Here is a 23,369-nt window from a genome sequence, read left to right as displayed (position 1 = left end):
ACCTCCTGGAGCCCCGTCTTTGTCCTATTGTTCCCAGCCCGATGCGCGGTGCCCAGGATGCGGTATCAGGATTCTCGTTTGTTTCGGAGTAGACATTCGGTGATAATTGAAAATACCAAATTTGTTTACGTTGGTCCACATAGACAAAAGATTATAATCATAGCAAACGTTGTTTGAGAGTTTGCTGTGTGCCAGATCTGTTCTAAGCACTTAATACATATTAATTTATCTCCTTCCCACAGCAACACTAGGCAGCCGGTACTAATACTATCTGCGATCTCCAGATAAGTCACTGGACCGTAGTCTGTAGGGAGCCGGGGCAGCATGGCGAGGGCAGGACTGGCTGCTCTCAATATGTTCCATTGCCCCTTGTTCTCGTCTGTGTCAGCTGGGGGTGCAGGGCACAACTCTCCCTGCACCACACCCCTGCAGGTGATACGAGAGAGGGAACATGAAAAGGGGAAGAATCCAGGGTTTATGGGGCATGCACGTGCCAGGTCGAGGGCTACATCTTTTACCCATGTTAACATGTGACATTGACAACAACCCTGTCAGGTAAGTATCATCCTCCTCGTGTTAGATATGAGGCTGTGGGGAACCTGAGCTGCTGAGTGATTTGCTTTGCCATATGCAGTTATGTGGCAAAGCTGGGATTTGAACCCAGGTCTCCCAGCTGTGAAGTTCGGACTGTTGCTTCGGTTTATGTTCTTCCCTCTCTCCCTCCCTCTAGTTTTAGGACGATGGTGGCGAAACAGCCAAGGTGCCTGCCTTAAAGAGGCTTACCTGCTAGACAGGGAATTGGTCAGTAAGCAAACAGATAAACATACAAGCAGACCATTACAGCTATGAGAGAGATCAATGGGGTGACTGAGAGAGCCCCTGATCTAGGAAGCAGGCCCTTAATTAGGGTCCACAGAGAGGATATCTCTGAGGTCCAGTGGAGGTGAAGGAGACAGCTGTGCAAAGAATAAGGCAGAGAATCCCAGGCAGATACACCAGCAAGGACAGAGCTCTGAAGCACAGAAAAGTACAGGATATTTGAGGAACAGAAAAAGGGCAGCATGCCTGGTGTGAGGCAGGCAGAGGTCAGATCAAGCAGGGCCTCACAGAACAGAGTAAGAAGTCTAGATAATTTTCTCACTTCCATAAAATTTAGAATAAAATTAGCCCCATGACCCTGAGCCATCTGAGTCTGCAGTTTTTAATCTGTTCGCCGTGTGTAATAATCCCTGCCCTGTGTCCATCTCAGGGATGGATTGAACATCAGATGACACAAGGAAATCTTACAGGCATTCTACAGAAGTCGCAGAGAGGAATGAGTGATTTATCTGACCACATTTATATGTGTGAAAGAGAGGAGTTCTTGGAAGTCTGACTGTATAAAGAAGGCAAGCTGAGCGTTGGAATTCCTGAGGGATGAGTCTCTGCTTAGCTAGGACTGGTAGTCATAGTGGTAATAGTATGATGATAATAATATATACCCAGTAAGCTCTTGCTATGTGCCAGACTCGAGCGAAGCTCTTTAAAGGCATTATCAGTTAGTCCTCATGATACCGTAGAAGAACACACATATTATGACTTCCTTCATTTGTCAGTTGAGGGACTGAGGCACAGTGAGGTTAAGTCTCTGCATCCTCGGGCTTGGTTGTGAATAACTAAAAGTTCAACAGCACCTGGCCTGAACAAGCAATATGTTTCTTTTAATTATAAAAATCCCACACAGAGAGTAAACTGGTGCTGGTAAATCCGCTCAAGAAAGTCATCAAGAACCCAAGGTCCTCTGCCTGTTTGCTCCATCATCCTTAACGTGTAGTTTTTGTTCCTCATAAATGCAGAGTAGCTGCTGCAGCTCCAGTTTTCTCATATATATCTCAAATCAGGGGGGAGGAGGAGAGCCAAAGGAGATGAGCAGTGGTGGCAGGGATAAACTTTTTCGTCTTTTGAGGCTTTCGGGAAAGGGCAGTGTTCATCTACATCTTCTTTGCCTCTGACTGGGGTGTACAACCAAACCTAGCTGAAAAGGAAGCAGGATTCTGGAATTTCACTTTATAGTTGAATGGGCACAGGTTACAGAGAAGGGTATTAGAAATTGAGTTAGTGAGCCAGGCCCCAGTCACCCTGCCAGTACATGGTGAAAGCTCCCTACTGGGAAGAGACTTAGGAATCTTGGACTAGCTATTTAACCTCTCTATGCCAATAATTTTCACTTGTAAAATAGGAATAATAAGAGTTTTTGAATAGTGGGGTTTTTGGGGGCGGATAAAATTAAGATAGTCCTGAGAAAGCAATTGCCATAGCGTCTGGCATATAGTTAAGCACACAGCAAATATATGTACTTACTGTAGTACATATATTTGTTCTTACTGTTACATTGTTACTGTTATTGTTAGCAGTTTCTGTGCCAGCGTTTATGAATGATGGGCAGGGGTGAGAGAGTTGGAGATGAAAAGGATGGGTGTTTACAGAAAGGCTCTTTAGATGGCTACAGAGATGAGGCTGCATTCACTAGGAAGAGGAGAGGGAGGGCTGTTCCTGACGGAGGGAACAGTGTATGCTTAGCAGGTGCCAAGTCACACAAGGGTCACTCTGCACGGCCTGTTAAGAAACTGCATGTATTTCTAACACGCTGCAAAGTGGTGTGAGGGTCAAGGGCAGCCAGGCAGTCATGAGCAAGATTTCCTGAGTACTGCCTTTATGCTGAGCACCTCCCTATGCCCCAGGGACACAGTGAACAGTGAGGTGAAGCCCCTGCTCTCCAGAAGCACATCACATTGACACTTGGTTTTCTCATTTGCCAAATGCAGGAAAAAAATGAAAGAAGCCTAAATTGTGTTAACCATCTGCTCTGTGACAGATTCGAGGGTAGATGTTTTGTGGATGTTGTCTCATTAAACTTCGAGGTCATTATTACTCTCTCCATCCGACAGGTGAGTAGAAGAGTCCACAAGCTGTCCAGGATCACCCAGCTAATAAGTACTACAGCAGGGATTCAGTTCAGATTTCTGACTCCGGAACCTGTGTGCTCTGCTTGCTGTACTGCTTCCAGAACCCTGGGTAGTACACACACACACACACACACACACACACACACACACACACACACCTGGTGATGCAGCAGTATCTGAGAGCACCTTAGAGCCAGAGGCAATATAAACATCAAGAGCTGGGATATTTTATTTTATTTTTTTTATTTTATTTATTTTTAATTGTTTTAATTTATTGTGTTTTTAAGAAAAGAGTAAAGTACTTTCTTTACTACTACAGTAAATTTCCATAAGCTTGTCAATTCCTTCCCAGCCAAGCTGATTAGCCAGACTGGAGCCATCCAGGTTGCGTACGCAAAGGAGGATGGCTTGATTGTACTTCAGCGCCTTAGCTGTCATTGAGCTGCCTTCCTAAATATGATCCTTATTGCCCTGCTCACCCCTCTATAAACACCACTGCAATGAAAGCATAAAACATTAAAAACATCTCCTGGGTGACTGCTATTGCCTTTTGAATTAACACCAGAAATGCTCATTTGAGAGATGTGGTTTAACTCGAGCGATATTTCTTGACGGGTTAATGAATATCATATGTTATCCTTTAACCTAATATAACACCATCAATTATTTAGTTATTTTTATTGATTGACCTCTTCCAGATTATTTAATAGTAGATTTTTCACTATTTAGAAGATTTAATGCTGAGCACTCAGGCACCCTCTTTCGCTATTAAGGGGTGTCCTCTGAATATAGAGGGGTGGGTACACATTCTTATTATATTTTTTTTGGAAGAGACAAATTGCAGGTCATCCTGGAATTAGTGAACATGATGCACACATAACCATGTAAATCTACACATAACAACAAGTTGAACTGCTGATGACACCGGAGATAGGGTTTCAAAGGGGCAGATAATCAAGCCTGCACAGAGTTACTGTTTAAATATGCAAAAAGCAGAAAGGCCATCCTGGAAAGAGAGAATGTGCATCAAAACTAGCACCAGTATCAAATACAAGCAATGGCCTGTAAAAGCACATGTGTCCCTGAGTTTGTAACCAAGAATTAGAAAGCAATATGAAACTGTGTTCCTTTGGCTTGTATTTTGGGACACAGTTTGTGTGTTCTCAGGGGCTCCTCATGGGCTGACAGGAAGGAAGGAGGAGGAGTCTGGAAGGCAGGCTGCCTGGGATCCATTTCTCTTGGGACACTAATTAGTTCCCTGACTCTGGGATTGATTGGCCTGCAAAGCCACATCTCTTTCTTGACTAGAATCTAGCTGTCTTTACAATGGGCTCTGGCTGCTTTGTGGGACCTTGTGCTGGGCTGGGAGAAGTTATGGAATGGAGAAGCATATGAATTATAGAATTACAGAAAGGTGGGATACTGGAAGGCCAGAAATTTTCTCATGCAGGAAGATGGAATTTGGAATTTGTTTCCAAAAGTGTTGTCAACATTAATAATTTTTCCTAAGGCCCTCCTTTCATGTCAGCCTATTATCACTCACCATAAGTTGATACTCCTATTAATTTTGTTAGAATAGCCAGAATTAATCTAGAGATTTCTAATTTGCAAAGTAATCCTTAGATAGATTCTTTCCTCTCTCATACCTTGCATGGGTATTTGTGATTTCAAACAGGTGTCCGACCTCCCCAAGTTTTCTCCCCAGTAGTTTTAAGTCAGTAAGGAAAACAAGAATCCTATCTTGGTCTTCAGGTATAGAAACTGGTGGAAGGCAGAGAGAACCGGGAGGTCAGAAGAGATAGTGTTGAATCCTGGCACTTCAGTTGTTACTTTGTATATGTGCTGCCCAAGTGAGCACATCCAGTTGTTACTTTGATGACCTTAGGCAAATCATCTAAACTCCATAAAAGCCTTCGCGTCCATAATATTAAAACATTGAAATAAACCTGACCAAGAAAATGATAGAGGCATATAGTTCATTGAGGCATATGAAAGTCCTTATTACTGGGGAATATAGTGCTTGTGTGTAGGATTCTTCTAGCCTTGGGATAATGCCAACCACCTGCCTTCTTGGAAACCACATGGCCCACCTCCACAGTGGACACCTGTAATCTATTATGGCGTTCTTTTCCATGAGCCAATGTGTAGCCTCAAAATTTCTTGTGGCACAGCCCTCCAGGTTGTCACTTGCCAGTTGATCAGATTTGGCAAGCCGGATGAAAACTCACATGCCATCCTAGACCTGGCCTAGATTTTGGGCCCAGACCTACCCTCACCCTCCCTCCTTCTCTTCAGAGGTAGGCATTTCTCTGTTTTTGAAATCAAGTGATCTACCCAGAAAATTCATGAACCCAGCCACCTCTCAGAAGCTAGAAAGATGTGCTCCCTGTGGCTGATTAGGTGGCAGCTATGTGAAATATCACCCTGCAGGATGCACCAGCCATCACGGGTAGCAGACAACCTGGTAAGGCCAAGATATGTATATTTTTAGACCCAGGAGGCTCAATAGTATGTGGTTTGCAATGATTAGATACCTTCCCCCAAATAGGACCTGCTGGGGTCCTTAGAGACCCTACTTAAAATATGTCACTGAAGATTGTTTTTAAACATCCTAAAGGTAACTGAGACCTGAATTTCAGGCCCATCAGTCCCCAACATTCACGTTTTTCACTTTTTAGTCTCTTTGACTTTGAGGAAAATGAACTTTGGCAAAGTAAGTAATTTGGCCACGTACATCTCAGGGGGCCACTAAGAAGCTGCCCTGTCCACAGGATGGGAATCCTTTTCTTCCCGTTTTGGTTCCATTTTCTGGCAAGCTTATTGCCATTTCTCTTAGCGTTTACATTTCCCTTTCCTTGCCAAGGCACAGGAGATGTGTTCTGACACACGGCATCATTTTAGTGATCGTTTAGCCTTCTTTTTGCTCCTTACTTCTCCCACGGCGGAGCTAATCATTTCTGGGGCTTGATGAGTAGGCTTGACTGCAGGCCTGAAGAGACCCTGTCTATAGCTCCAGAGGACTGGAAGATAGTTTCCTTGTGGGTCAGGGACAGATGCATTCCCACAGTCAGAGAAGTTAGCAACACATGCCTCCCTGACAGGAGGCTGGATTGCAGGAGGGCAGTCGTGGCGTAAGCCTGGAGGAGACTGATGTGCATTTCTGCCTTCTCTGAGGGCCCATACTCTAGATTGCTCAGCAGGCCTCCCAAATGTGATCCTGCACACATAGCCCCGCCTAGTTTTTCTTGTAAAGATGGCCTCTTGTGGAAAAAGACTGCGCAGCACTGCCGGTCATGGACTCAATGTCCCCGTTCTGATATTCCTATGTTAAAGTCAACCCCTAAGGTGATGGTATGTGGAGATAGGAATTTTAGGAGGCAGTTAAGTGTAGATGAGGCCATAAGGCTGGTGCCTTCACGATGGGATTAATGCCCTTGTAAGAGGAGGCACCAGAGAGCTTGCTTTCTCTCCACTGTGTAAGGATGCGGCAAGAAAATGCTCTCTGCAAGGCAGGAGCAGCAGCCTCCACCAGAAACGGAATCTGCCGGTACCTTGATCTTGGACTTCCTAGACTTCATAACCGTGAGAAATAGCTGTGTGCTGGGTAAGCCGCTCACTGTCTGGTATGTTGCGGCAGCCCCAGCAGACTAAGACACTGCCTGCTCTGTCTCCGTAGAGAGTGTTGAGCAGAACACCAGGCACCAGTGCCAGGAGAGGACTCCTGCTTGTGGAGGATAGCAGAGATCATCACACTGGCAGCCACCAGGGACGAGAAGTCCAAACACTTCTGCCCACTGTGTCTTCGTATCATAGTCACCACGGAAAACAGCACCGTCAGGCACCAGATGGATCAGTAGTGCGTTCACAGAGAGAAGAGACAGAGCAGGGTCAGCTCCGATACCGGGCATCAGTCTCCCAAGACCAGTGGGTCCCCTGGTGGTGAAAGCAGAGCCCTTGGCCTACACACACCCATCTCTGTCTCAGTAGAAGAACTGTGACCCATCCCCTGTGCAGTCTGAAATACTGAAAGCTGGGTGCACACCCTTAAACAGAACAAAGGAGAGCACACGGAGGCTGCGGCAGGGAGATCTTTCTCATACAAGGGGGTAAGCCCGGCACAGACGGTGTGGACTCTTTCTTTGTCAGCCCGTATTCCAGGCCCAACACATTCCTATATGGCTGACCCGGGCTTTAAGTACTACATACATTCACAAGACTGACATTCCCAACAATCACAGCGGGCATGGTCACATCAAAGGCTCTGACAAGTCCAGGATTGGAGAGAGACCTTAACCCCATGCTTCTTCTACTCACCTGTCCAGAGAGCGCATTTTCAAAGCACTTCCATGGGCTGGTTTTCTGGAGAAGTCACTTTGGGGAAAGTTGGATGAGGTCATAGTTTTCCCTCCTTTGCCTCCTGTTACCTTCAGAGTTGATGTCTGCATCAGGCAGAATGTGAGCATTATCCTTTTTGTTTGATCTTGAGCCTAGATGTCTTAAAGTTCCTGTCCACGGAAGAACTGGCCAGTTCATGGGCTGACCAGAGTAAGGTAGACTGAGTGTACACAGCCCGACATTTTGAATATTAAGGGAAATTATGGAAAGGACCAGAGTGGTCACCTTATGGTGCAGGGTTAACTATCCCCAAACATTTCACTGCTGGACTGAGCTCCCTGAGGGAAAGGAGCGTGTCCGATTCATTATGTCCATGCCCAGCGGAAGCATAGAGCCCGAAGAAATCTCTCATAAGTGCCTGTTGAGTAAATGAAATCATTTGCAGGTGATGACAGATTCATACACCTTTAACACTGGAAAGAAGCCAAGCAATTATTTAGCCCAAATTCATTTTAGAAACAAGGAAATAACCAGAAAAATGTTTGAAGACATCCTGGGCCGGTGATGTGGCCCTCGTGTTGCAGGTTTGGAAAAGAACAGTGAGGTCCAATTAGTTCTTGATTCTTTCTCTGGGTTGGGACCTCATATGGGGATGGGTTTGCCCATTATTCCAGTTTACTTTTAGTAATTCACTTCAACGACTATTGTTACCTACTTATAGTGGCTGGCTGTCTTAGTTCAGGCTGCTGTATGAAGGATAATAATAAATAAAGTGCTGCGGGCTGAGTGGCCTGTAGACAACAGGAATTTGTTTCTCACAGTTTGGGAGTCTACAAGTCTGAGGGCAGAGTGCCAGCGGGTTCTCAGGGAATCACCTGAAACCCGAACAGAGCTACTACACACAGCGACTAGAGCATGGAGGAGGGGAGCCAGTGCCATGCTGGGCAGGTGTTGAAGGTAGTGGACAGGGGATGCAACTGTGAAAGTTTTTCATGGGATATAGAGTGTGGAACATTGTCCTAAAGAATAACTGGAGGGTTGCTGGGAATGGGGGACAAGAGAGCCAAACCGGGGCGAGTCTTGAGCAGAAGCTTAGAGGCTGAGAGGGAGGGTGGCTGCAGCACAGAGGAAGACACAGGAGGGGGGACAGGACCTTCAGAGCCCTGCCACACGAAGCTATTTAGACTGCGAGCGATCCCTGTTTCTTAGCCCTCCCCTCCAATGCACATAGCTAATGGAATGTTTTTTTATGGACTACAAGACCCACATTAACACGGTCTACTTTTAATGCCATACAATGGGCGAAAATCTCTTGGTTTTATTGACTGCTTCTTTATCTGACTTTACCTAATTGGAAAATAAACAGATAAAATGATACCTTTACCACAGATGAATAATTCATGTTCTCTTTGTCTTTTTGTCAGAAAAGAAAGCCTAGCAGATCTGTCTTTAAATTAGGATATCTGGTAGATGAGAGAAAAATGTGAGCGATTAACTCCAAATTGAGTTCAGTGTGAATTTCTGAGAACCAGAGTCCTCCTCCGTAATGAAGTCTAGATTGGTTCACGTAACGGTTCACCTGGCTCTGGTGGAGCCCAAATTCAGAACATATGAGTGCTATTGACCTGTTAATTTGAAATGTTTTAATCTGCATAAAAATGGATTGTATTAATTGTTTCACATTAACCGGGGCTGACTGTAATGTCTGATTGAATTAGGCTGACTTTTCTCTTTCTTGGCTCCTTGCGGTTTCATTTGCCCCAAACACGAGTAACGTTTCCCCATTCCACGCCAATCATCTGAACAGGGTGGGCTGTGTGGCTCTCAGAGAGCCACCAACCTCCTGCAAATACAAATACCGACCATCCTCACTGACCACACTACTGGGCACCTCTCTGTGAAGCGTTCGTCTTTTCTAATGACTCTTGTATTTCTCCACTCCAATCTCACTGGCTTACATCATTTTCTCGGTATGTCAAATCTCGGTAAGTAAACTTTAACTCCTTACATCAATCTGTGCTTCAAAGAAAGTATTGGAAATGAAAAACCGATTTAATAAAAAACCGTAATTTTTGTTTTACACACATACTCTGAGATCTCACTTGGGCAGCATATCCTGCTGGACACAACGTAGTCGAACCTGGTTCTGGCCTTCGGGAGGTCACGGTCTGGTTCTGGTGGTATGGTTTAAATGTAGGAAAAGTCAATTAATAGTTCAAATCACCATTGAGGGGAAAGGAGGCCCCCAGCCAGATAACATTGCTAAATGAGTGGTGGAATCTGTGGGGACTAAGAAACACTTTCCTTCCTTAAATGTGCCTTGTGTTTTGTTTTTCCTTCCACGATTCTGAGGCTAGGCCCCGTTCTTTGCTGGGTCTGGGATCTTTCCTCTGTATAACACAATGAAATCATAGCCTGTTCTTGGAGAGCCTTCCTCGGCCACCCCTACCCGTTGTCTGATTAAGTGCCCTCTTCTGGTCCCTCATAGCTCCTGTCAAACCATCGCTGTATTTATCTTACCATTTACTTGTCTCTTTTAATCAGCTGGGATGAAAGGTTCAACTCCAACTTCCAGCATGTAAGAAGGCAAGACTGAAGAGGGAATTTAGGGAGAATTAGATGATGTATCCCAGGCCACTGCTTCTCAACAGTGGTATGTGGACCACCGGCATTAGCATCTCCTAGCAGTGAATTAAAATTGCAAAAATCTCATGCTCCACCTCAGACCTACATCATCTGAATTTTAGCAGAGCCCAGTTGGTTCGTATGCATGTTAAAGCTTGAGAAGAACTGCACTGGTTTAGGCCACAGCTTCTCAAACTTGGCTACACATTGGAATCACATGGGGGTCTTGTAAGTAAGGAGGCTTGGGTCCCACCCACAGACGTTCTGATTTAATTGACTGGGGGTGTGGCCAATTAAAATCTCTCCAGGTGATGCTAATCTGCAGCCACCTGTGTGAGCCACCTCTGGGCTAGTGTTTCCCAGTTGCTATCACTGCCATTATCACGCTGTATTGTCTTTTTCATTTATGTGCCTGTCTTCCCTCCCTCTTAAGAGCAGAGACTCTTTTTATATATCCCAAGACTCTAATACAGTCTCTCTCACTGAATAATTATTTCTTAAAATGAATGGAAACAAACCTGAGTGAAGCCTTTAGTGTTGAATTTGAGGAAAACATTGGAGCAGACTTAGGGAAAAGACTAGCAATAGCTTGGATGAAGAATTGAAGGGGCACCTGGGTGGCTGAGTCGGCTGAGCATCCGACTTCAGCTCAGGTCATGATCTCACAGCTCATGCGTTCGAGCCCTGCATCGGGCTCTGTGCTGACAGCTCGGAGCCTGGAGCCTGCTTAGGATTCTCTCTGACCCTCCCCCACTTACACTGTCTCTGTCTCTCAAAAATAAATGAACAATAAAAAATTAAAAAAAAAAAGAATTGAAGCATGCTATTAATATAATAGGCAAAGAAAAAAAAAAGATTCAGAGTGTTCCCCTTCTGGCCAAAGTTGTACAGGGTATGTCAAGTTGTCGGAAGGGGTGGGTGATCTTTTTTTAACAGGAAGAGAGGAGACTTACAAGTTTAATTGACTCTAAGCCCTGGATGATGTGACCGTGACACTTAACTGTCCACTAAGAAAATCACAGTATGACTTTTCAAATGCATTGCTAGAAGTTGCCGTGTTGACTTGTACCGGGGATTGGACTGTTGTACCTCTAGGCACCACACTTTGAGGAAGTAGTGAGCATTGTTGATGATATGGAAATCACATCATGGGAGGGGGTGCGTGGGAATGAATGCCTGGAGAGGAGAGGAAGTAGGGAGGACATGATTGCTTTTTTCAGAGCTGCCTCTTGTGTGGAAGAGAGCAGAACCATGCTGTGCTGCTCTACAGGACGTAGCTGGGGCCAGCGGAAGTCATGGAGGCAGAATTTGGCTCAACCTAGGAAAGACTTGTGCCAGTAAGAGCTGTCCAATAATAGAACCGGCTGCCTAGGGAGATGGTGTGAGCGAGCTCTCTATCTTTGGAAATGTTCTAGCAGAGCCTGGATGGCCATCTGTCATGGGTATTGTGGAAATATTCATGTATTCAGTGGATGCACAAAATTGTGTTGATGATGGTAATAGTAGTAAATGTGACTACTATCTACTGAGTGCCGGTTAAGTGCCAGGTACTGTGCTTAGGCAACTTTGTATCCATTATTCTCTTTAATCCTTCTATGCCTAAGGGAAAGTGACAGTTACCTCTTCCACTTTACAGAAGAAATGGGTTCAGAGCTAGGGTTTGAGCCCTGTGCTTTCTGACTTCAAAACACATAACCTTTTCAATATACCACCTACCTTTGATAGCTCCTCCATTGCTAAAATCCTGTCATTCCCAGTGTATTTAAATATTGGATTTGAAATGACCTTTAGATGTCTATGTGGAAACGTTCCTGTGGAGAGCTGGACATGAAGGCTTGGGAGTTGAGGGAGTGGTCAGGATGGTAGATGGAGATTGAGTATGGTCTACCGAGAGGTGAGGGTCAATGCTGTTTGATTAAGATTCCCAAGGTAATGACTACAGAGAGGAGGAGTCAGAATGGGCTGACTCCCTCACATGTGCTGTTAGAAAGTCAAACCCAAGGGAATGAGACCTGCTTTCCAAGTAGGAACGAGTGGATTATCACTGCATGTTGGAAGCCTGATTTTTTAAAATTATTTTTAATGTTTGTTTATTTATTTATTTTTAAAAAAAATTTTTTTTTTCAACGTTTATTTATTTTTTGGACAGAGAGAGACAGAGCATGAACGGGGGAGGGGCAGAGAGAGAGGGAGACACAGAATCGGAAACAGGCTCCAGGCTCTGAGCCATCAGCCCAGAGCCCGACGCGGGGCTCGAACTCACGGACCGCGAGATCGTGACCTGGCTGAAGTCGGACGCTCAACCGACTGCGCCACCCAGGCGCCCCTAATGTTTCTTTATTTTTGAAAGAGAGAGAGAGGCAGAGAGAGATGGAGACACAGAATCCAAAGCAGGCTCCAGGCTCTGAGCTCTTCGCACAGGGCCCGCCATGGGGCTCGAAGCCAGGAGCCGCAAGATCATGACCTGAGCCGAAGTCAGACGCTTGATCAACTGAGCCACCCAGGCACCTCCCCCACCATCTTAAAAGATTTTTTTAATGTATGTTTAGTTTTGAGAGAGAGAGGGAAGCCTGAATTTTAAGCTCAGTAAAATGTGAATGCTTCTACAAATTTTCAGATTCTGGATGGAAACAATCCAAGTCAAGGGCTGAAATTGGAGTCAGTATGATATAGTGACTCAACGTATAGCCTCTGGGTTGGTATCTGGACACTACTTCTTTCTAGCTATGTGTTCTTCTACACATTACCTTCCTATGCCTCAATTTCATCATCTGTAAAATGGGGATAACATTGTCTCCCCTCCCATAGGTTTATCATGAAGCTTAAGTAAAATAATGTACATAAAGTATTTGAACAGTGGCTGACACGTGGTAAGCGCTTGGTGTTTATATTCAGATTAGTTATTAAATCTAAGTAAACCCTAAGTACCACAAATGGAATGGTTTCCTTAGGGCACTCAGTTGTCTAGGAATTCAGCTTACATTTTTTTTTTTTTTGAATTAAAATGCACAGCCGATACCTTTAGTTGATCAAGCATTGTAGCTTGATATTTCAGTCCATTTTGTTGCAGCTTCTAGACTGTATGAATCTACTTTCCCATTAGAATACAGAGTGTGTCTACTGTACAGAACTGAGGCAGCCTAAAGGAGAGGCCAGAAGAAGGACTTTGCAGTCACACTGCCTGGGTTTAAATTCTGCCTTCATCATTTACTAGCACTGTGACCTGGGGCAATTCGCTAGTCACTCGAAGCCTCAGTTTCTTTCTTATAAAATGGAGATGGTAGTAATACCTCCCTCATTACAGTTTATCAGTCAAATGAGATTACATGTGTCGAGTGCTTGGAACAGTGCCCCGGGATCTTCCACATAGTAAGCATTCAATACATGATGATGATGATACACGTATCTTGTAAAACACAGGAACTCAAAATGCCCTGGGGTTCTCACTGTATGTATCAGTGTTAATGATAGAATCCTTGTAGTTTGCATGCATAATCTGTGGACAGGTTTCTCTGTGAGCAGAGACTTATAGTTTGGGGGATGACCATAGATGATGGCTCCTGAAATTGTAGGCAAGACTAAGAGCTATGCCTGTCTTTATGGAGAAAATCAATACGCTTTCATTAGTCACTGTGTGACCTTAGAAAGTTTAAGAGGTGTTAGCATAAGTACCCTGAATGGAACGTGAGACTGTTAGTAACAGGAAACTGAGAACATGGTCAACACTGGCTTCAGGAATAAAGTCATTTTGTTATCTCCTATAAGAAAGAGTCAGAGGTGCGTGGTCCCAAGATCGGTACAGTAGTTCCAAGATGTTATCAGGGTTCAAGTTCTTTCTTTTTGCTCAGTGCCATCCTTAGATTGATTGCTTCATGGTCCCAGGATGGCTGCCATAGGAGCAAGTATCACATCCTTCTATAACTTCACTGAAAACAGGAAGAAACCAGGGCAGCCAGGATGGTACAATGGAGCTTTCATTATTTGTCTCCTTTCTTTTATCAGAGGTAAAAACAAAACAAAAAACAACTTCCCAGAAATAACTCCCACAAAGCGAGATACTGCCATCCCCCGTGACTCTTGATTTGTCTGAACTGGATCACATTGCCATTTCCAGCCAGAAGCGAGGCTAAGAGATTATCTGCCTTTTCGGCATCTCTAAGGGAGGTGGACAAGGAGAAAAGGCAGTGTGGGTTAAGAAGTTTTCTAACGTCAGTGCACCAATGAAAACGTGAGTGTTCATGTGCCACAGAAAGGTCACACAAAGTATTTGAATTTGATTGTGGGGGAGAGAGAGTTATTTGGTAAGAAATGGACAACACCCAGAGAAAGGAACTGGGGAATTAGGGAGGGCTTTGAATGCCTTCAGTTTGCCTTATCCTATAAGCAGGCGTCATTCATCAGTGAGCAATGTGGAGGAAGTGCCTGGATTCTAAATATGTGAGTGGAAAAATTGCCACAGAAGAGTCATCCAACTGCTCTTGTTTGCAGCTGCTGATTCTGACCCAGATCTGCCCTCCCCCAGTCCTCAGCTGCTGATCCTAGCTCTGGGGAGCTGGAGCGTGAGCTCTGCCAGGCTGAAGATGCCCATTTCCATAGCTCTCCCACTACTCTCCAAACAAGCTGTTCCTGGAGACAGGGGAGAGCACGCTCCGTAGTAACAGGCCTAGTAATTAGCGGCCGCCCTAGGGCCTTGCAACACTTCTAAAAAGACAAGGTGATTCAATAAGTTCTGTCACTACCCCCTGAGAGTTTCCCCAGACAGAGGGACAGGTGGGGCTCTCCATTGCTAATGACATGGAGCCCTTTACCCTGCAGTCTTTTTAGAGTGCTGGCTGGGAGATGTGGGACAAAAGCAAAACAGGTGGGCATTGAGTCTGCGTGTCTGCTCTTGATGGGAGAGCTGTTTTTATACATGCTGTCGGCAAATTGCACTGCCCTGAAGGGTAGGCAGAGAACCCAACAGAAGTGTGGCAGTGAGAATGATATCTTGCCATTCGCAACTACGTGGATGGAACTGGAGGGTATTATGCTAAGTGAAGTTAGTCAGAGAAAGACAAATATATGACTTCATTCATAACAGGACTTTAAGACACAAAACAGATGAACACAAGGGAAGGGAAGCAAAAATAATATAAAAACCGGGAGATGGACAAAAACGTAAGAGACTCTTAAATATGGAGAACGAACAGAGGGTTACTGGAGGGGGGATGGGAGGGGGGGATGGGCTAAATGGGGAAGGGGCATTAAGGAATCTACTCCTGAAATCATTGTTGCGCTATACGCTAACTAACTTGGATGTAAATTAAAAAAATAAATACAAATTAAAAAAAAAGTGCGGCTGTACAGTCCTATCTGAATGAATATGCAAAATGTGAAGATGCTTTGCAAAATGCAAACTGTGCCCCATCTCCTCAGTCTTTAATCCAGAGGCTCAACAACTGGAAGATCATTCATTTGTTTTCATATTCATTGGTAAATAAAAAGTTGGAAGTTTAATAACGCAGTTATCATATTGAGTCAAAATGCTCTAAATTACTATAATAATTATTTTCCTCAATAGGGAGTGGAAGAATAGGGTAAGATCAGGGATTAGGTTAAGGTAAGATCTCCCCTGGGAGTTAGAGCCTCACAGAGGCAACTGGAACTGATTCTGGAAGACTGAGTAGGAACTTGCCAGGCTTATGGAGGTAGGCAGAGGTCTCGGAGATATCAGGACTTTGTAATGTTTGTTTGTTTATTTTGAGAGAGAGAGAGAGAGAGAAAATTAGCACAAGCATGGGAGGGGCAGAGAGAGCCAGAGACACAAAATCTGAAGCAGGCTTCAGGCTCTGAGCTGTCAGCACAGAGCCCGATGCGGGGCTCGAACTCATGAGCTGTGAGATCATCACTTGAACCAAAGTCAGATGCTTAACCAATCCAGGTGCCCCAATCAGGGCTTTTGTGTAGGGTATTTCAGATGGAGGAAAATCATCTAAAGGGCATAAATTGGTAAACTGCAGATGAGCATCTGATACTATGTTTACTTAGCACTTCTCTCCCCTTCTTCTTCAGAAAAAAAAATTCCATTTTCTTCTCCTAGAGATGGTTCGACACTGCACAGTTGCATGGTTGGAGTCGATCTAGCATTCAGCTCTAGTCAGCTGGTCTGGGAGTGTCATCTCTGGGATTTTTTAAAGTTGCAGCTGGGCGAGAGCTTTCTTCCAGTCAGCTCATCACTAGTGATAAACTGAGAGGTAAGGCAAGGGACTTGTTGATGGCTCTGAGCCTGCCATTTCGAAATACTCCTGACTGTAAGAGACAGAAACCCAGTTCAAGCAAGCATAGATCAGAGGGAAGGGTTGTAAAAATTTACATAAGCATGGGCCCCGAGTCTCTCATTTCTGTGTTTGCAGGCAGACTGGATACTTCCAAATGGTGGCAATCAGGATCAACAATGACTTCCATATCCCACTTTTCACTGGGGTAGGAGGGAGGGTAGGAGACAGAAAAAGAAAAGAAGCGATACAATTGAGTAAATAAGAAAATCTGAAAGAAAGACCAGAATGATGGAATGTTTCTCAAATGTTGATAGACCTGTAAATCTGCTGGAAAGCTTCCTGTCGTGCAGATTTTGACCAAGCATGTCTGGAGTGACCCCAAAGATTTGCATTCTAACAAACTCCCATATGATATTAATGCTGCTGGTTCAGTGACCACACTTTGAGTAACAAAGTGTTCATAGAGAACGTTTAAGATTGGAGAAAATCGGAAAAGCTGGTGCAGTGTAGTTGTATGGGAAGCAGGTAGAAGTGAGTTGTAAATTTCAGCAGGCCCATAGAGGTGACCGTTAAGCAAACTTGAAAAAGGTAGTTGTATTGACATGATTTAAAGAAATGGGCTATTTTCTGTTTTAAAAGCATCTCCTAACTATTGCCACATAACAGATTGCCCCCAAACTTCGCATCTTAAAGCAGCAAACGTTTGTGGTTCCAGTTTCAGTGGGTGGCCTTGGCTGGGTGCTCTTGCTCAGACTCCGTCGTAAGGCTGCAGGCAAGGTGTTGCTCAGGGCTGCCGCATCCATTTCCAGGCTCAGATCTGTTTCCAAGTTCACTCCAGTAGCTGTTGGCAGGCCCCAGTTCTTCACAGACTCCCTCAGTTCTTGGCCACACAGGTCTTTCCATAGGGCGGCTCACAAACATGGCAGCTGGCTTCCGTCAGAGCAAGCAAACAAGAGGGCAAGAGATGGCCAGCCAGAGGGCAGCCAGCGTCTTTCCGTAACCGAGTTTATGAAGTGATCTCGCTTGTGCCGTATTCTGATTATTAGAAATGAGCCACTGGGTTCAGTCCCGCTCAGGGAGGAGATTATCAAAGGCATGGATCCCATGAGGCTGGCATTGCTGGAGGCCATTGTAGAGGCTGCCTACCACAGCATGCCTTTGCCTATTACCTCAGAACCTGGTGGCTTGTGCTCTTATACGGGTGGTGGTTATTGCCAGTTTGTTTAGCAAAGAGGATCATGGGAGTTTCTTGGCTCCCACTAGAAACCAGGATTGGCCCAAATGGTTCTGACTAAGCTAGAGTTGGCTTTGGCTGATCTGCAACTTCTGAGGTGTGTCCAAACCAGTTTCTGCTTTCCAAGACATCTGGGCAGAGGCTGGTAGGCCACCTGAGAGCTTGTGGGCAGCTGAGCTCTGACTGACCCCCTGGCCATTTTAATGCTACCAGTAAAATTGCCTGAGGAGCCTGCCAAGGAGACAGATGCTGCTGCTGGAGAAACACCTTCTGTAGACTGGCATTTGTCTGGTAATTGCTCTCCAAGAGAAAATAAGCTCTTCACGTGAGGGGGAAAGCGGATGGTGCCTGATTGTCTAGTATAGAGATGATTTAGAACAAGTGCTGCAAAGAAAATGCAAGAGATATGATTAAAAAGAAGGCGGCCATTGTATAGATCTAAAGTTAGGGTCTTTTAAGCAAGTGACCAACTCAGGAAATGCTTCTTGTTTTCCAGGCATACGCTAATACACAGTGAATTGAATTATGTGCAGACTACCTCAACCTGTTGCCTCACCCCTGCTTCTTTTGCAGTCCTATTTCTTTGGCAGTAGTGAGAGCCATTGTTTCCTTCTGGCTTATGGGCTCATAAGGCAGTAGAAACAGCCCTGGCTGAGACTGGCAACAGGCCTCACCATTTGCCAGAAGGGGATTCCAGCTTTTGTCCAGAGTTGTCTCATCTTTACACTGGGAGGGTAGCACTTCTCTCGTGAAGCAGTCTTAAAGATTAAGTGCAGCCAACACCAGGAAAATTTCCTTGCCATTTGGTAAATACTTAATACAGAGTGTCTTTAGAGCTTCTGTACTTCAAATGACACCATGGGAGGAACTTGAAATGCTAAGTCCTCCAACACAGATGGGGAAGCCAGAGATCATAGTTAAGTGTTCCACTCATTCATCCAGTCATTCCCGACCCCCCCACCCACCAATCAAGCCCAGCCAGCCATCCAGCCAGTGTTTATTGAGGTGTTCTCTTTGACTATACTATTCTCATCAGAGTGGCCATAAGGATGAACAAGTCAGGAAAATGTCCTGCCCTTGAGGGCTTCAACAGACAGTGAACAACACACATTATTGATATATTTGAGATGAAATAACTACTGTAAAATAGAGGTGGAAATGAGAGGGAGTGACTGGCAGGAGGGACCTGGGGAGGCTGCTGTAGGGTGGGTGATCTGGGAAGGGCACTTGAAAGAAGTGCCATTTCAGAGGAGACCTGCAAGATAAGAAGGAACCAAGAGAAGGAATAATGTGAAAAGACCCAGAAGGAGAAAGAATAGAAAGATGGCCAAGGTGGGCATTTCCTAGATCAGGTGGGATATTTATAGTTATGCCAGGGAAAAATTTTGGTTTAAACACAATATGGAACTTCTGGTCATAAAAGCAAAACAGGTTTCCTTTCAAAAGATCTTTCCAAGATCTTAATATACTAATCTTTGGTATGATTTTTCAAGGGATTGAGGACCACTGTCTTATGAAGTACTTTCAGAATTATTTAACTGTGGATTTTCCCAACCTTCCTTCCATCTGTCCTTCATTCCATCTGTCCATCCCTTACCTATTTTTTATTTTAGGTTATTTATTTATTTATTTATTTATTTATTTATTTATTTATTTATTTATTTTTGAGAGAGGGGTGGAGCAGAGAGAGAGGAAGAGAGAGAGAGAGAATCCCAAGCAGGCTCTGCACTGTCAGTGTGGAGCCTGATGCAGGGCTCAAACTCATGAACCATGGGATCATGACCTGAGCTGTAATCAAGAGTCTGGCACTTAACTGACTGAGCCTCCCAGGTGCCCCGCCCTTACTTATTTTTAAAAAGCATTCTTAAGGAATAGAGTTCTGTGGGAAACCTTGGGAAATTGCTTAGGGAATCTTTGAGCCTCACATCATCCCTCTCATAGGTCCCTGCTGTAGTAAAAGGGGGCTGGGGCTTGTAGCGTGAAGGACTTGCCAGGTCTCTGTTGGGAGTGAGTCAGATCTGCAGGGCCACGCCTGGCTTTCCCAAGTGCAGCAGACTTCCCAGAGCTCTGTGCCCCAGCTACAGTGTCAGCCCATACAATCAGGAGCATTGACTTTTTTTTGAAAGTGTTCTGATATTTTTATATTTTCAAAAAATTCATAGCAAATAAAGACAGTTTCCATAAAGTATCTCTTCGGTGGGAAGATGTTTCCTTTTAAGCTCACTGTCATTATTCAGTATGTGCATCTATTGAGAGATGCCCATGTTGCACAGCTATTGGGAGATTTCGAGGCATTGATAAAGAGTAAGTCACAGAGTGAACAAACTCACACCTCTTCTTCCAAATGGCTCATAATCCTGTTTTCTTTGAAGAATGGCTAAGTTACATTTTCTGAGTAATAACAATGGTACAATATTAACAGCCACTGAGTGGCTGCTGGATACCATGCGTGGCGCGAGGCGCATTACAGGTTAAACCAGTAATGCTCAGAACGTGTTGGGAAGTAGGTGCCAACAGTTTGTATTTTTTGGCGAAGGAACCGTGGCCGACCTAGCTGTTAGCACGGCAGCACCGTGCCTCAGGCCTCACAGTACTTTCAGGAGCCCACAAAAATGTTTTGATTTCTCTTCAAATCAGAAAAAGAAATGACCTTTTAGTCCCAGAATATAATTTTTAACATTTCTTTATGGTGGAAAGGGCCATGGAGGACAAAGTGCTTGGGGGCCTCTGACCGTCACAAGGTGGGGACTCTGGGAAGGCTCAAGAAGTTGCAGCTTGCTCAGAGCCGTGCAGGGGAGATGGGCACAGACCAGTCCTAAACCTGTGTTCTTACACCCTAAAGGCTTCTCCTCAACTGGCTCTACCCCACTCTGACCTTTAGGCTAAGCGTTCTTTCCACAGAAACAGCAGGTGCCTGCAAAGTGAAAAAAAAGTTAGAGAAGGAAGGAACCAAACCGTGAGAGACTCTTAAAACCTGAGAATAAACTGAGGGTTGATGGGGGGTGGGAGGGAGGGGAAAGTGGGTGATGGGCATTGAGGGGGGCACCTGTTGGGATGAGCACTGGGTGTTGTATGGAAACCAATTTGACAATAAATTTCATATTAAAAAATTAATTAATTAATTAATTAATTAATTAATTTTACCCTAGTTTGAGATTCTAGCTTTTGAGCAACCTACCAAGTGGAAGACCCCAAGTTAAGGGCTGGGGGTTTGTTGTGGGGATCAAATGAAATCATGGATGGAAAACTGCCATGTAAATCTTACTGGCTTTCATGTTAATGGAGAATAATAGCTCTCAGTTACTAAGAAACTATCATGTACCTTTATATACTTTTTTTCCTGTATGATAATACAACAAGGCAAATTTTCATATTACATTTTGGAGATGAGAAAGTTAGGCTCAGACAAGTTAAGAAGCAGTACCTTTAGAGCCAGTAATTAAGCTTGAGACCAACTTTACCTCATGGTCTGTGATTTTTATCTTCGTCATCACCATCATGCTATTGTTGCCATTGTTTCATGTCAACTGAGAAGAAAGGGAAAGATGCATAAATACAGCATACTGACACAGTATCGAGTTAAATCGGCTTGAGTTGAGGTGTCCACTGGTGATCTTGACCTGGATATAATAGATCCTGTTGGAAATAAATGATGTGAGACATTCCAGGGAGAAAAGCAACCAGAAAATGTGACCTTGTGATGAGTTGAACTAAATCTTAATTTATTGGGAACAAGGTCCAGTGCCATAAACATGTGCTGAACAGCGTAACTGATGTACTTTCCTCTCCTTCAGGTGGGCTGAAGGCAGGAAGTCTTCCTTTTGAGAAGGAATAAGCCGTCATTCTGAGATCGCTACAAGAGAGTTTGATGTCTTTCTGTCTCTCTTTCTCTTTTTTTTTTTTTCCTTGAAGTTTGACTCTCCAAGTCTCAGAGATTCAATGACCTAGATAGCTGCCTAAGTTTCCCAGCATGATCATGCATCTGGAACCCAGACTCACCAAGAGAAGTCAGACAGGTTTAATCTTGGTACCCTTGGGTTGGGGAGCCTCCCCACGTGGACTGCCCAGCTCTCATGATGGGAGAGAACACTTGGTTCCACTGTGCCACGGAACACACTGTCTCCAGGGCAGCCACAGCCATGACATGGCCGTGTGGCCCTTCCCATTACCACACTTCACTTCTAGCCATGCATTTCCTGGACTCACAACACAAGCAACTCAGGGTTGTGGCTTTTATTTTTTTTTTTAATTTTTTTTTTAACATTTATTTATTTTTGAGACAGAGAGAGAGCATGAACGGGGGAGGGTCAGAGAGAGGGAGACACAGAATCCGAAACAGGCTCCAGGCTCTGAGCTGTCAGCACAGAGCCCGACGCGGGGCTTGAACTCACGGACCGGGAGATCATGACCTGAGCTGAAGTCAGCAGCTTAACCGACTGAGCCACCCAGGCGCCCCGGGTTGTAGCTTTTAAAATCACAAAGGCCTGCATTCAAATCCTGATTGTAACACCGCCTGTGTTTTCTTGAGCAAGACCTTCACTCTCCGTATCTGTTTTTGGTTTTTTTTTTTTTTTTTTTTTTGTCTGTAACATGAAAATATTAAACCCGTGTGGTGGTTCTGTGGAGGAAGAGAGACGACACACGGGAGTCTAGCATTTTGAAAACATCTTAAGGGATGATTCAGAAGTAGGATTAGTGGGATGGAGGAGATGAGATTATTATTGTTCTGGTTCAGTAAATGAGTAAATGGAGTCTCAACAAAGTTTTATTTTCCCAGGATCGCATGACTAGTAACTGAGGAAGCCAGTTCTGAAAAACCAAACCTTATGGTCAGAACTACTGCTAGATTGTAGTCTCCTTGAGAGCAGAGACCCTGTGGTTGTGTTTCCAGGCTGTGGCTCTGGCCTCCAGCTCTTGCCCTCACCCTTAACTTCCATCTTCCCTCTCTTCCTTACTAGCCACCTCACTGCTCTTCAGAAATACTTCTTTCTGCCTCAGTGATTTGGGGCTTACTGTTCCTGCCTGAAATGTTCTTCCCTCAGATAGCGATCTGTATGGCACGCACCTTTGCCTTCTTGAGTTATGATGCAGTATCATCTCAGTGAGGACTCCTTTGACTACTCATTTAAAAAAATGTACCTCCTTCCAGCACTTCTCATTCCCCTCCCCTTCTGTATTTCTCTTCATAGCATTTCCCGACATCTGATATACTGTGTACTTGACTTCTTCCTTTGTTACCGGCTGCCGTCCTCCACTAAGACAAACACCGCAACCCCAGAACTGAACAGTGCGTAGCAAACAGCCTATAGTCGGGAAATTAAACGATGTGTTGATTGAATGAGTAAAAAAATGCATTCGGAGGAGAGGGGGCCTGTGTTTGAATGCCCTTTGCCCTGGTGATATTGATGGCTGAACATGTAACTGCTTCTCCCCATGTGATTATGCCTTGCCCAGCCTCTTCTCTGGCAGTTGCCGACTCTGTAATTGTGATCCCAGCCGTGTACTTTGTCCTTTCTTCTTTGTGGGGTGGCTCTGAGCTTCTATAAGAGCCAGGACAGCTGTCTCCAGGAGCTGAGCTTTGTAACATGACCACATGGGTAATGTAACGTTTAATTTAATTTTTTTTTTCATCTCTGAGTAGAGCTCTTTATTAGAAATTAATTTGCTCAGGTTGTTAGGTTTTGTTTGCTTTTAGCATGCTGAGGTTATTTCCCCTGGGTAGGAGATGGTTCTCCGAGCTCTTTCTCGCCTGTGCCTCAGGTTCTAGGAAAATGCTTTCTGGAATGTCACTCTGTGAAGCTGAGCTTTGGTAAATTATGTTTTGAACAGAGGGCTCCTTCTACAGTGTGTGCAGAAGTCTCACTGCTCTTTAATTCTTTTAAAGGTTTCTTATGTGCTTTTTGAAATTTCAAAAATAACTTGTTCTTGGAGCAGGAATCCTGTGAAAGTGAATGATGTTAGAAATTGTCTAGT

The 23,369-nt window shown here is 44.5% G+C and overlaps 1 protein-coding gene across 18 annotated transcripts in view; it reads left to right on the top strand.

Moving 5' to 3' along the window:
• Positions 1-23,369, top strand: part of DAB1 (DAB adaptor protein 1) — a 1,146,801-nt gene that overhangs the window by 822,225 nt on the left and 301,207 nt on the right. The window contains exon 1 of one of the 18 annotated variants that reach the window (XM_086717104.1): positions 22,853-22,993. The exons of the other annotated variants lie outside the window; for them this stretch is intronic. The gene's annotated coding sequence lies outside the window, so the exon portion shown is untranslated. Of the gene's footprint in view, positions 1-22,852; positions 22,994-23,369 lie in introns of those variants that run through there. 18 annotated transcript variants of the gene reach the window in all.

Source organism: Puma concolor, chromosome C1, assembly GCF_028749965.1.
Source record: "Puma concolor isolate L17-30 chromosome C1, mPumCon1.1.hap2, whole genome shotgun sequence".
NCBI lineage: Eukaryota > Metazoa > Chordata > Mammalia > Carnivora > Felidae > Puma > Puma concolor.
This window is presented reverse-complemented; position numbering and strand designations above follow the sequence as displayed.